Source organism: Heptranchias perlo, chromosome 2 (assembly GCF_035084215.1).
Source record: "Heptranchias perlo isolate sHepPer1 chromosome 2, sHepPer1.hap1, whole genome shotgun sequence".
In the NCBI taxonomy this organism is placed as follows: domain Eukaryota; kingdom Metazoa; phylum Chordata; class Chondrichthyes; order Hexanchiformes; family Hexanchidae; genus Heptranchias; species Heptranchias perlo.
Genome location: NC_090326.1, coordinates 99702230 through 99715688, shown reverse-complemented (window position 1 = coordinate 99715688; position 13459 = coordinate 99702230). Strand labels below are relative to the sequence as shown.

The window sequence follows — 13459 nt, the reverse complement described above, 5'->3', positions numbered from 1 at the left end:
AGCAAACTTAGATATACGACTCTCTATTCCTTCATCCAAGTCATTTATAAATATAGTGAAAAGCAGAGGCCCTAGTACAGATCTCTGGGGGACACCACTAGTCACATCCTGCCAATTTGAGTACATACCCTTTATCCCTACTCTCTGTCTCCTACCTCCTAACCAATTTCCTATCCAAGCCAATAGGTTGCCTTTAATTCCATGTGCTCTCATTTTTGTTAACAGTCTCTTATGTGGAACCTTGTTGAATACCTATACAAAAAATAAAATATGAAAGTTCCTGGGAAACTTTTCAAAGATGTAATTGAAAACTTCTTAATTACGGATGGAGCACTAGAATCTATTTGTCAAGTGTGAATAGCAAATGCCAGAGAAATATATCACCAGATGAGTGAAGCAATGGATAAATGTGAGGAACTCCAACAAATTGTGGGGAACTTGAATGCTATGCTGACTTCCTTAACAAAAATATTGATTACAAAAAATATTGATCCAGATAGGGAAACAAGAGCTAAGAGGAGAGGCAAGGGTAATTGTCCTCGATATCAAGGTGGCATTTGACCAAGTATTGCACTAGGGAGCTCTAGCAAAACAGAAGTCAATGGGGGTCGATGGGAAAACCCTCCAGTGACTGGAGTCATACCTGACACACAGAAAAATGGTCATGGTTGTCGGAGGCCAATCATCACACCCCCGGGACACTGCCACAGGAATTCCTCAGGGCAGTGTCTTCAGCCTAACTTCCTTCAACTGTTTCACGTTATCTGTGTTATAGATGATATCTGTGGATCAGTGGTAGCACTCTCACCTCTGAGTCAGAAGGTTGTGGATTCAAGTCCCACTCGAGAAACTTGAATACAAAATCTAGGCTGATATTCCATTGCAGCACTGAGAGAGTGCTGCACTGTCGGAGGTGCTGTCTTTTGGGTGAGACATTAAACCAAGGCCCCATCTTTCCTCTCAGGTAGATGTAAAAGATCCCGTGGCACTATTTTGAAGAAGAGCAGGGGAGTTATCCCAGTGTCCTGGCCAATATTTATCCCTCAACCATCATCACTAAAATCTGGTCATTATCACATTGCTGTTTGTGGGACCATGCTGTGCACATATTGGCTGCCACGTTTCCTACATTACAACAGTGACTACACTTCAAAAGCACTTAATTGCCTGTAAAGCAGTTTAGGACGTCCTGAGGTTGTGAAAGGTGCTATATAAATGCAAGTCTTTCTTTTTTATTTCACCATATCTGTGCCATAACGTCAGGTGTGGAGCTGTTTGCTGGGTACTCTGTGATATAGAAACATAGAAAATAGGAGCAGGAGTAGGCCATTTGGCCCTTCGAGCCTGCTCTGCCATTCAATATGATCATGGCTGAGCCTCTACCTTAATACCATATTCCTGCTCTCTCCCCATACCCCTTGATGCCTTTTGTGTCTTGAAATCTATCTATCTCCTTCTTAAATATATTCAGTGACTTGGCCTCCACAGCCTTCTGTGGTAGAGAATTCCACAGATTCACCACCCTCTGAGTGAAGAAATTTCTCCTCATCTCAGTCCTAAATGTCCTACCCGTATCCTGAGACTGTGACCCTTCGTTCTGGATCCCCCCCAGCCAGGGGAAACATCCTCCCTGCATCCAGTCTGTCTAGCCCTGTCAGAATTTTATATGTTTCAATGAGATCCCCTCTCATTCTTCTAAACTCGAGTGAATACAGGCCTAGTCGACCCAATCTCTCCTCGTACGACAGTCCTGCCATCCCAGGGATCAGTCTGGTGAACCTTCGCTGCACTCCATCTATGGCATGTATATCCTTTCTTAGGTAAGGAGACCAAAACTGCACACACTACTCCAGATGTGGTCTCACCAAGGCCCTGTAAAACTGCAGTAAGACATCCTTGCTCCTGTACTCAAATCCTCTTACAATGAAAGCCAACATACCACTTGCCTTCCTAACTGCTGGATGCACCTGCATGTTTGCTTTCAGTGACTGGTGTACAAGGACACCCAGGTCCCTTTGTACATCAACATTTCCCAATCTATCACCATTTAAATAATATTCTGCCTTTCTGTTTTTCCTTCCGAAGTGGATAACTTCACATTTATCCACATTATACTACATCTGCCATGTATTTGCCCACTCACTCAACTTGTCTAAATCACCTTGAAGCCTCTTTGCATCCTCCTCACAACTCACGATCCCACCTAGTTTTATGTCATCACCAAACTTGGAAATATTACATTTGGTTCCCTCATCCAAATCATTGATATATAATGTGAATAGCTCAGGCCCAAGCACTGATCCCTGCGGTACCCCACTAATCACTGCCTGCAACCCTGAAAAAGACCCATTTATTCCTACTCTCTGTTTCCTGTCTGTTAACGAATTTTCAATCCATGCCAGTATATTACCACCAATCCCATGTGCTTCAATTTTGCACACTAACCTCTTATGTGGGACTTTATCAAAAGCCTTCTGAAAATCCAAATAAATCACATCCACTGGTTCTCCCTTATCTATTCTACCAGTTACATCCTCAAAAAACTCCAGTAGGTTTGTCAAACACTATTTCCCTTTCATAAATCCATGTTGACTTTGTCTAATCCCGTTGATATTTTCTAAATGTCCTCATCACATCCTTTATAATAGACTCTAGCATGTTTCCCTGCTACTGATATTAGGATGAGTGGCTCACCGCCTGATCCCTCCACCATCTACAAGGCTCAAGTCAGGAATGTGATGATTCTTCAGTGTTCAGCTCCATTCACAACTCCTCCATAATGAAGCAGCCAATGCCAGCTTACAGGAGCACTTTACCCCAATATCTACCCCCTGTACCACCAGCCCACTATAGCTGCAATACATACTATATATAGGATGTGCTATAGCAACTCACCATACTTACTTTACAGCACCTCTCCCCTCTACCTCCAAGAAGGGCAGAGCAGCAACGTCATGGGAACACCATCAGTTCCCCTCCAAGTTGGCTTTCAAGTCACACACCATCCTGACTTGGACATATGTCACAGTTCCTTCATCATCACTGGAATTTCCTACCTAACATCATTGTGGGAGCAAGAACTACAGCGGTTCAAGAAGAAGTCCCACCACCACCTTTTCAGGCCAATTAGAGATGGGCAATAAATGCAGCCTTCCCAGCATTATTCCGATCGAAATTGGTCCTTGGGCCTCATTTAGGCCTGCAAGCTACGGATACCTGCTGTGCACCCTTAGGCAGCCCACCAGCGAAGCGGACATCAATCTCAGGCCACTGCGATGCCGGCAATGGCCTTCAGGTAGGTCCTGGGGAGGTGGAGGCAATGGGGAGGGGGCTGAGCGGGGGCTGGCAATGGTCTTCGACTCCACATTCAGGTAAGTAATTTTCACAAGACTTACCTTTTTGGGTGGCCTGCAGCAATCCTATTAAGGCCCCAAAAAGACCTCGTAATCCTGAATGCAGCCGGCCCAGTACCGGCTATATTCAAGGCAGCCCAATTTCAGGAAAGTCCAAAAACAGATGTTAGGCCCCCACTTGCATGTTCAAAGGGCTTAATGCCTGGTTCAGGCATGGGCCCTGGATGTCTATACAGGAGCCTTTACCAATATGGTGGGTGGCGCATCTCCGGCACGGAATGTGTGCATGTGCGGGGTTGACTGAGGACACGATCATGGGATGCCCTCTATGGTTGAATAGCCAGTTGATGCTCATAGTCTAGTTTTAAAATGAACAATATTTACTTGCGTGAGGGACTGGAGAGTACCAAGCACCATTAGAATCAGACCTCAGTGCAAGTCAGTGCCTGGAAGAAGAAAGAAGATTAGAAAAACAAAAAAAAAGAAAGAATTATCAACCAACAGGTGAAAAAGTTAAAAATCTGCCTGCAACCAAAATCCATTTCTTTTCTAACAGAGTCAATCTTTCTGCTTTTCAGGAAGATCTGACAATATCTGATTTACACAATGATCATAAATACTATTATTTTTGACATTTAAATGATAGTGAGGTGGAGTTTTTACAGTAACATTCAACCACAATGTTATATCCTATGGATAATGAAGTATTTTTACAAGTTTCAAATTTTGCACATTGCTATGCAATACCTCTCTCTCTCTCTTCCTATATATATATATATATTTTCTGAAGAGTTAATATTTTAAACAAACCTTTTTAACATCTCTTACTTAACTGTAACCTCAAACTGAATGAGTTTCGTAACTCTGTGTACCAGCCTTTTTTTTAATACTTTAAGCCTGAAACTACTTGTCACATTTTTTTTCTTTCATAACGGAACAGTGGCTCGTTCAGTGAAAATATATTCTCACAGTTGCTCAACCTTCCTCATTCAGTAAACGCTGTGAGAGACGAGAGCCCGGGTGTGGGCTCTGACATCATCACGCTCGGTGTTAGACAGCATTTGCCTGTCATACGACCCACAGCCTACATGAAGAGGAAGTGGTTTTACACAGCCCAGGCAGATTAAAGAATGACATCAAGTTATAGTCGTCACTGCTGGTTCCAATTCCTTGGTTTTAGAGGAACTCGGAAAATACCATTAGCGTATCACATGGTTTGGGCATCACTTTCCATTCATTAAAGAAAATAATACTGTCTTCTGTGTATTCGCTTGTCTGCTGTAGTCACGAACCGAGCTACCCACTGACGGCATAGCAAGTTATTAATAACTGGTTCCATGCACAGCGAGGTTTTTACACAGATAGTTATCGCTTTTCATTATTCCATCCTAAACCGTCTTCTGCAATTTATCAAAAATAAACTCTAACCCTTAGAAAACTGATGTACTTTTGTTTTTTGCCTGTTTCTGAGGAACAGTTTTTCATCACTCGTTTGTTCAAAATTGTATCTTGTCGAACTCCCCCCCCCCCCCCCCACCCAACAACCCCACCTCAAAAAACAACAGTGCTGAAATGCTCATGTATATCTGGTGCTTTAGCACTAAACACACAGCCCAGAGGTTCGTGGTTTTGAAACCTGGCTTTGACTGATGTTCGAACTTCCTCAGCACTGCTGGACAACATTCATCAATTTGTGGATGAGCTGAGATTCAGAGTGCTGTGGGGCAGTGTATCTCTCCAGCTTGAGCAGACAAAGGGGCTGACAAGACATCACCATCCCCTGGCCCACTTGAACTGCATTTCCTGTCAGCAACTTAGGACATGGTGTGGAAACAGGCTATGGAAAGGTCCAGACCAGCCCAACGCTGCTAGCTGAAGGAAGTAGCAGGGTGCAAACTTCCCCCAATACTGAATATTAGATATACAGTGAGAAGCAATTACAGCATTGAATAGATGGAACATCTCAGTATTAAATGGGCACTGACTTGTGATGTGGGAGTTTTTCAGACAGACCCACTTCCTGGAACAGTCTACAGTGAAAACTCCAGCACGCTGGTCACATCGGAGACTTTGTACTACAGAATATGTATTAACTGAACAATCTCAATCCAGTGCCTAGAGAGCATATGCCTTAGCATAAAACTGCCCCAAATGTGGCAATAAATTGGCAATGGCACTCAAGAGAAACCACAAGGCAGCTGGTGTGGGACACAGAATTGTGTTACACTAATACAGTCGGGTGCTTGTCTGAGGTTGGGACTAGGGTTCACTGTTGGGGATGAGCACAGAGAGCTATACTCTGTATCTACCATTGACCAAAAACTGAACTGGACCAGCCACATAAATACTGTGGCTACAAGAGCAGATCAGAGGCTGGGTATTCTGCGGCGAGTGACTCACCTCCTGACTCCCCAAAGTCTTTCCACCATCTACAAGGCACAAGTCAGGAGTGTGATGGAATACTCTCCACTTGCTTGGATGAGTGCAGCTCCAACAACACTCAAGAAGCTCCACACCATCCAGGACAAAGCAGCCCGCTTGATTGGCACCCCATCCACCACCCTAAACATTCACTCCCTTCACCACCGGCGCACCGTGGCTGCAGTGTGCACCATCCACAGGATGCACTGCAGCAACTCACAAAGGCTTCTTCGACAGCACCTCCCAAGCCCACGACCCCTACCACCTAGAAGGATAAGGGCAGCAGACACATGGGAACAACAGCACCTGCACGTTCCCCTCCAAGTCACACACCATCCTGACTTGGAAATATATTGCCGTTCCTTCATCGTCGCTGGGTCAAAATCCTGGAACTCCCTTCCTAACAGCACTGTGGGAGAACCTTCACCACACGGACTACAGCGGTTCAAGAAGGCGGCTCACCACCACCTTCTCAAGGGCAATTAGGGATGGGCAATAAATGCTGGCCTCGCCAGCGACGCCCACATCCCATGAACGAATATAAAAAAATAAAATAAAATAACCGTGCTGTACATCAGAGGTGTCCAACCCTCGGTCCATGGACTGAATCCCACCTGCTTGTGATTTTTAAATGACCTGCTGAGCAATTCCCAACTAAGCAAAAATTGCTTCAATAGATCCATTGGCAGAAATAGTTTATCTGTCAGCAGGAAGTGAAAGAATCAGACAGCTAGCACTCTCGGGTCTCACAGCAGCAGCGTAGTGGGCTGACACCAGCTCCAGCTCCCAACAGCACTGCTGTCCCTCTGCAATCGAGAACTGCGGTATCATGGATTCCTGAGGCAGGTGATGACTGGAGGGAAACAGCAGCATTGCTGGGAGGGAGAGGCAAATATCAGCCCACTGCTTTCCCACTGAGAGATCTGGCACAGCAACCAACTGACCTTTCCTTAATTGAAATTGCCAGTTCTATTTTTCGTATAATAATTGCTAATAGTTGCATTAAAAATTACAAACACGTTTTTCTTAAAGTTAATCTACTGCTCCCATCAGCCAGGTCTCCAGTTTGATTAGGTTGCAACGTTTACACACCCACTGCCTTTAACTGAAGAACAGGAATCATTCAAGATGCGAAACTTTAAATAATTGTTAAACTCTTGACAACAGCTCGCTGTGTGAAATTATCAGTCTACACTGAGCAGGGGAACAGGCTTGCAAAGCAAACAGGATTAGAACAGGACATACTGGAGGAGGGAGACCCATTGGATTGGTTTACCCCCCTCCCCCCACATCATTGCCAGGTCAGCTGGTTTTGCAGAGGTGAGCACTTTTCTTTAACAGCACTCCCCACTCTCACAGGAAGCTCTGTGTTCGAGCGACAGGGAGGGATACTATCAGGGCCTGGCCAGCCTACCTCGGAGGAATGCAAGACAGCCCTTGAAGGTGCTTTTATATCCTGGCGTCAGTCTGATGAGAGCAGTACCATACCGGCATCTTGTCACCACTGTGCCCCTCCCACCATTTACAGCACCAATGCATTACACTTATCCATTACACGCATTACACTTATTTCCACTGCTACCGGAATAAGGTAAATTGGCACGAGGAATACACACTTGCCATTAGCTGTAATTTTTAAATGTAAAAGTAACAAAAGGCTCACATATTGGTGCTGATCCTGAGCATGTCAACAGCCTTGCCTTCCTCCCCCAACCTCCCGACAGAAGTTTAGCAGCCAAGAGACATAGACGCAGGTTGTCCCACACCAGCCACATTACAGTGTCTCTTCTGTCCTTTATTACTAAGCCCTGGGGGCGGTAGCCACTAATACTGCTGTCTCTAACTCCCTTGCTTGTCTGAGTATCGCTGCTGTTGCCTCTCCCTACCAACCATGGTAGAGAAAAACAGGGGAGAGGGGTTGAAGTCAAGGGTTAAAGGGGGAAGGGGCGATGGAAAGGGAAAGAAACTGTGTGAAAGAGAGAGAACCAGAATATTGGGGAGAAAGAGCAAGAGGGACTGATGTGAGGAAGGGAGGAAGGAAAATGGAATGCAAAAGAAAGAAGTGAAGGAGGTGAAAATGATGTAGTCCAAGGAACCCAAGAAATCCAAAATAGACAGGGAGTTGGACATGATGTCAGTGATGATCCTGCCTGATTCAGTAGCAATTTAATCACATGTGCCTCACTCCCTTGTTGTGACACACAGGTCCAGCCTACTACACCAATAGGTTGGACTCCTGCTATACGTGACTTGAGTAGTTTCATGCTGACACTGGGTAGCCACTGACTACTGACCCCCTCCAACTTGATAAGCACCAAATCCACAAAATAGAAAGTTAAAAAAAAACACAGGGCAGACACTTGAAAACTAGACTGATTTGTATCAAGAGGGATGAAACTGATCGTGATTATCTTGAAGGACAGCTGGGCTGAAGGGAATTGTTTTGTGCAAGGTACTGATTAATGTTTGAAATGATATTTGGTTAATAGTGGTATGAATTAACATTTTGCTTTTAGGAATTGAGAAGGAAAACGTGAACCATTATTATAAACAAACTTATCGTACTCCTGTTTATTGTGTGTTGCAGTCCTACAACACACCCAAGTTGTACTTCCCTATTGAAAGCTATGGCACCACACCAATCTGCAGAAGCCTTCAATGATAATACAGTGCAGCTCCATGACATCAATCCTGTACGTGTTCCATTGTACTGGTTCTCAATACACTTCCTGTGAGCATACACAAACTACCAGTGCTGGGAAAATGTTTTTTTTAAACTTCCCTCAATTAAATTTTCATTCGATCCGAAAAAGAATAAAATGTACCTTTTGTACGGACAAGAAGCTGTTCAGTGGGGTAAGAAAAAGTGAAGTTGGCCAGACAGATGGGGCACAGCAAGATAGCAGAGAAAGAAAGAATGAAGGATTGGAGGTGGAGAGATTCAAAAACACAATGTCAGCTACATGCAAACTGCTTTACATGGTTTTTCATTTCACCTTAGCTGGAAAGTAGCACAGATTGGAGAGTTGGTGAGTGGATCTTCACAGCCTTGAGCATTCCATGTGATCACTGGCATGTGTTGCAGATTGGAATCCTGGGCAACTTATAGAACGAAGGATCTGATGATTTTCAAAAGTCTTGAGCTGTCGTTGTTCAGTCTGTATTTAAACGTAGAACTAGACTAACCTTGTTTTTTTCTTGTGCAAGTTATGCTAAACCTAAATTTTTTACAAATTCAAAGAGTTTGGTTTTAAACTACAAAATAAGCACAAAAGATACAAAAGCATCTCATCTGTGGATTTTCAAAATTGTACTACATTTTTGGGGATGTTAGCAGATATATAATTGCATGTTAGTTATTAAAATTAATCTATTATTAGACCAAAAAATGACTTTTAAATGTTATTTCTTTTTTCCTTTTTAATTGAATTCTCAAAAAAGATACATTCACATACATTTGATGAAATTGTACATTCCCATATACATTTTGGTTGCATGGTGCTTGTGTGAGGAGTGCATTGATAGACCCAGGTTTCTGTGACTGTGCTTGCACTGAGAGCAATGTGGGTCACGGGGTTAAAGCTGTCTGTTTGTTCTGGTCTGTAGGGATTAGTTAGGCCTGGGGACATTAAATGGGAGGGAGGCCCTGCATACTAGTGGTCATGTCAGTTGGGATCATGGCCCTTCATTGTCAGTGGATGGGTTGCTGTCCTGAAAGAGGGGAGGTGGGGGATGTGCTGAGTGAGCATTCTAGAATGGGCCCCAACTGCTATTGTTCCAGTTCTAGGCGGAGGTCGAAGATCACTTGATCAGATTGGGATATGTCCCACAGATGTTTCAGCCACATGTTTCTCCCAGCATGACCAATACCACTATCGACATAATGTGGAGATGCCGGTGATGGACTGGGGTGGACAAATGTAAGGAATCTTACAACACCAGGTTATAGTCCAACAAATTTATTTTAAAATCACAAGCTTTCGGAGATTATCCCCTTCATCAGATGAATGAGTGAAAAGGTTCTCAAATCGCATATCTTATACTAGGCTGGGACAGCATCACACCAATCAAAAGGTGTCGTTGTTATTCAAACAGGCCAGTCACGGAGAACAGCACGTCCCAGTACACTGGATATACATTGTGTCAATTACACAGACAGGCAGAAAGAAACCCAAAATGGCAGAGAGAGAGAGAGAGAATATTAAAAAACATAATTTTTTCCCCTTTTTTGCTGGTGGGGTTACGTGTAGCGTGACATGAACCCAAGATCCCGGTTGAGGCCATCCTCATGGGTGCGGAACTTGGCTATCAACTTCTGCTCGACGATTTTGCGTTGTCGTGTGTCTCGAAGGCCGCCTTGGAGAACGCTTACCCGAAGATCAGTGGCTGAATGTCCTTGACTATCGACATATGAAGCATTACTCTCAAAACCCTGCAATGCTCGGCAGACTTCAGCATGACCCAACCCTCCCGACCTTTTCCACCATTCCCCAACAGCTCCCTGTGGACACATGTTCACCCTGCTCCATTTCCTGAGATTGGATATCTAAAATAGGCAAGTGTTCTATTGTCCATTACCAACATAACCAATATATTTTACACACAGACACACAGACACACACACACAATTACCTTTTGTCTCTCACACTTTCCTGTTTGCAAATTTTGCATCATTCTCTGGTCGGCTGATATCTTACATTCATAAAACAACAACTAATCTGATCACACCTGGTCACATAGGAAATGCATCAATCACAAGCAAAGCAACATCTTAACTTCCCAATGAAAAACTACTGAGGACATTTGAAAATAACCAATCAACAATGAGTAATCAGTAAAACGGGAAGGGGAACCAATATGATTGCTCCAAATGTGCTTTAAAAATTCTTTCAGTGGCTATCTTTAATCTCATTAGCTGAGAATCTCAGCACTCAAAATAAAGTTTGTAAAATAATAAAGCCATGAAAAGATTACAACATTTACAAGAGAACTATTAAACTTACCCATACAGCAATATTTTGTTTGCTTAAAATGTATTTAATGTTTTCCATTAGAGGCCTGTACTTCTCAGAAAAGCCTGAGGCATTAGTTCATGGGGCTTACCGGAGCAATCAATATCTGCTGAAGAGACTCAACGTGGTAACAAGCATTGAGGGTGAATTACCACAGAGGTTCACCCATTCTTCTGCTGTAACTTCAGTGGAAGAGCTGCAGAAATTTCGAAAAAACGGCATGAGTGAGCGGAAGAGTCCGTTGGAAATCCATCCCCATTATCTCCCAGTAAGCATCTATATCTACAACTCCCAGAATGTATTTTTTTATTGACAGCAAAACTGACCATTTGCAGAGTGTGCCAGGATTTGCTGATTGTAAGCCCTGTCCCCTCGTGGCCCAGGGATGGAAAAGTACTGGCAGCAAAAAGCCAGGATACTATTAATGGGGCTTTAAAATTGAATATAAATTTGATTCTTTTTGGATTAAACTATCAAAACAACATATAACAACGGTGAATACACTTCAAAAGTAATTTGTTGGCTGCGAGATGTGTTGGGATTTCCTGAGGATGTGAGAGGTGCTATATAAATGCAAGTTCTTTCTTTGTAAAGCATGAACTTTTGAACTTTTTGTGAGATAATTTTTGACAGGAAAAGCAATTTAACTGATGTATGCACAAGTGAGATTTAGATAATTTGAGATTATGAGATTTAGGCTTAATAATGCAGTCATGTGTTTATTTACTGCTCGGGAGACAGAGGGGATACAGTGTCGGTGGGGGGTGGGATTACATTGTTAAAAACCCGCCGTGAGCACACCTACATACGGTTTAGCCACGACGGGATAGGGCTCGGCCGAGTATCCCACTCTGGAGAGGCGGGTCGGTGTTTATAATATTTAAATGAGACTCCGTGCCTCTGATTTTGCCAGTGATTTGGAATTAACACCTTCAGCAGAGGCTTCCTGGGGCTCGGAAAACTTGGCAGCTGCCAGATCCAGCAGGTGAGTGCTTTTCCAGCACTGCTTGTGGGCTAGAAGGAGCAGGAGTGCTTCCCTCAGCCCCTCGTGCAACCCTCCCCCGATTTCTCCCCACCCCCCCGAAATCTGATCTCTCCTCCCCACCCCCCCGGGCAATCTGATCTCTCCTCCCCTGCAATCTCTCTCCCCACCCCGGGCAATCTCTCCCTCCCTCCCTCCTCTCCACCGCACTCCGAGCGCCCACCCCCGCCCAACCAACCCCTCACCTTCTCGATTGCTGGCGACCATCCCCAGCGGTCCCCAGCTGTGGCCTTCTACAGCAGGCTTTCCAGATTTCCTGGCCACTGACAGGCGGTCCCGTTCCCTCCCCACCCCCCCATAAATATCGGGGCCAGACTCTTTCCACTCCCCCAGTCATTCTATTTATCATTAAACTAGTCTCACCCCCATATAGAATAAAAGCAGGTGAATGGAGTTGAGGTACAGATCAGCCATGATTTAATTGAATGGCAGTAAGGGTTGAGGGGCTGTATGGCCTACTGCTGTTCCTATGTTATTTGCACGTTCCCATGCTCTGTATTTTTGGTTCTTGCATTTTCTGACACCCCTTCTCTTTTGTATCTTCTTTAATAAAAGTACTCTACTCAACAGGGAAAGCTTCTTATCCTAACCAGAAAAGCTCCTGAGAAAAAGACAAGAAAATCTACGGCCATCTGGTAAGACCTGCTGTTATCAAGAAAGCTCTTCTGGAATCTGATTTCATATGGTTGTCTCCAACTTTAGGTTCACTTTCTCTCAATTGGTTGTTAGGTGTCATGGACTCACTTGAAATCCTTTAAATTTGTTGAGATTCTATCATCATTTTGTAATTTCCTTTTTGTTATGCTGTTTGTGTAGGTTTTCAGGAAAACCACCTCTACAGTTCCCAGTTATTGTGACGCTGGTCTCTCTTGAACCATTTTTAATTTAGTTCTGTCAGGATGTTAAGCAGCATGAAATATCAGTCACCTCTAGCGCCCCTTTTCTAATTGGTAAATGATGCAAATATCACCTGATGTGTCTTCACTTCAGGCCGAACAATGCCTGATTAAACTGATTCACACAATGAATATTCATCAGTTCTGGTAAGCTAAGAAAGGTTGGAATTTGCTGAGCGCTATTTGTAGTGGACTGGTTAATGCGCTTGTGTAATGTTCCTTTGTGAAATATTTTGAAAAGTCATTTGGGAATTTCCTCGGAGCTGCTCCCATTCTGTCGCCGCACCTTCGCCGGAAGTGCCCCAGAAACTGAGTTTACCGGCAATTAACTCATTCAAGATAAATTAGTTAATAACTTAGTTAAGGTAGCACACATAGGAATTTCACAGGGGGATAATACATTGTGCTAAACTATCCTTACTATTTTCCACGAAGATCAGGATCAAAAAGTGATTTGTTATCTTCTTTCAGGCCACCACTCGAGACAGTGGGGGCGGGAAAAGAAAATCGGGGGGCTTTAAAAATGGCCACCGAAGCTCTAGCGCTCATTTTCTGCTAGCGCTCAAGATGGATTATATTTCCAGTATTCTTAGGTACCCAGTAGAATGTCGTTTGTTGAAAATATACCCGTAGAAAAGAGGTATCCCGTTTGGTTGATAGGCCTACTGGTAAATCCATGAATGGGAATACAAGATAAAAAAAGGACAAAGAGACATTTGCAAAGTCTGGGAAGGA

At 43.8% G+C, this 13459-nt stretch overlaps 1 long non-coding RNA gene across 3 annotated transcripts in view; it reads right to left on the bottom strand.

The window, feature by feature from the left end:
- LOC137341663 (uncharacterized) overlaps positions 1-13459 on the bottom strand; it is a 100921-nt gene that overhangs the window by 45405 nt on the left and 42057 nt on the right. For all 3 annotated transcript variants that reach the window (XR_010967082.1, XR_010967083.1, XR_010967084.1), the window contains exon 2: positions 3738-3799. This is a non-coding gene — a long non-coding RNA (uncharacterized lncRNA). The remainder of the gene's footprint in view (positions 1-3737; positions 3800-13459) is intronic.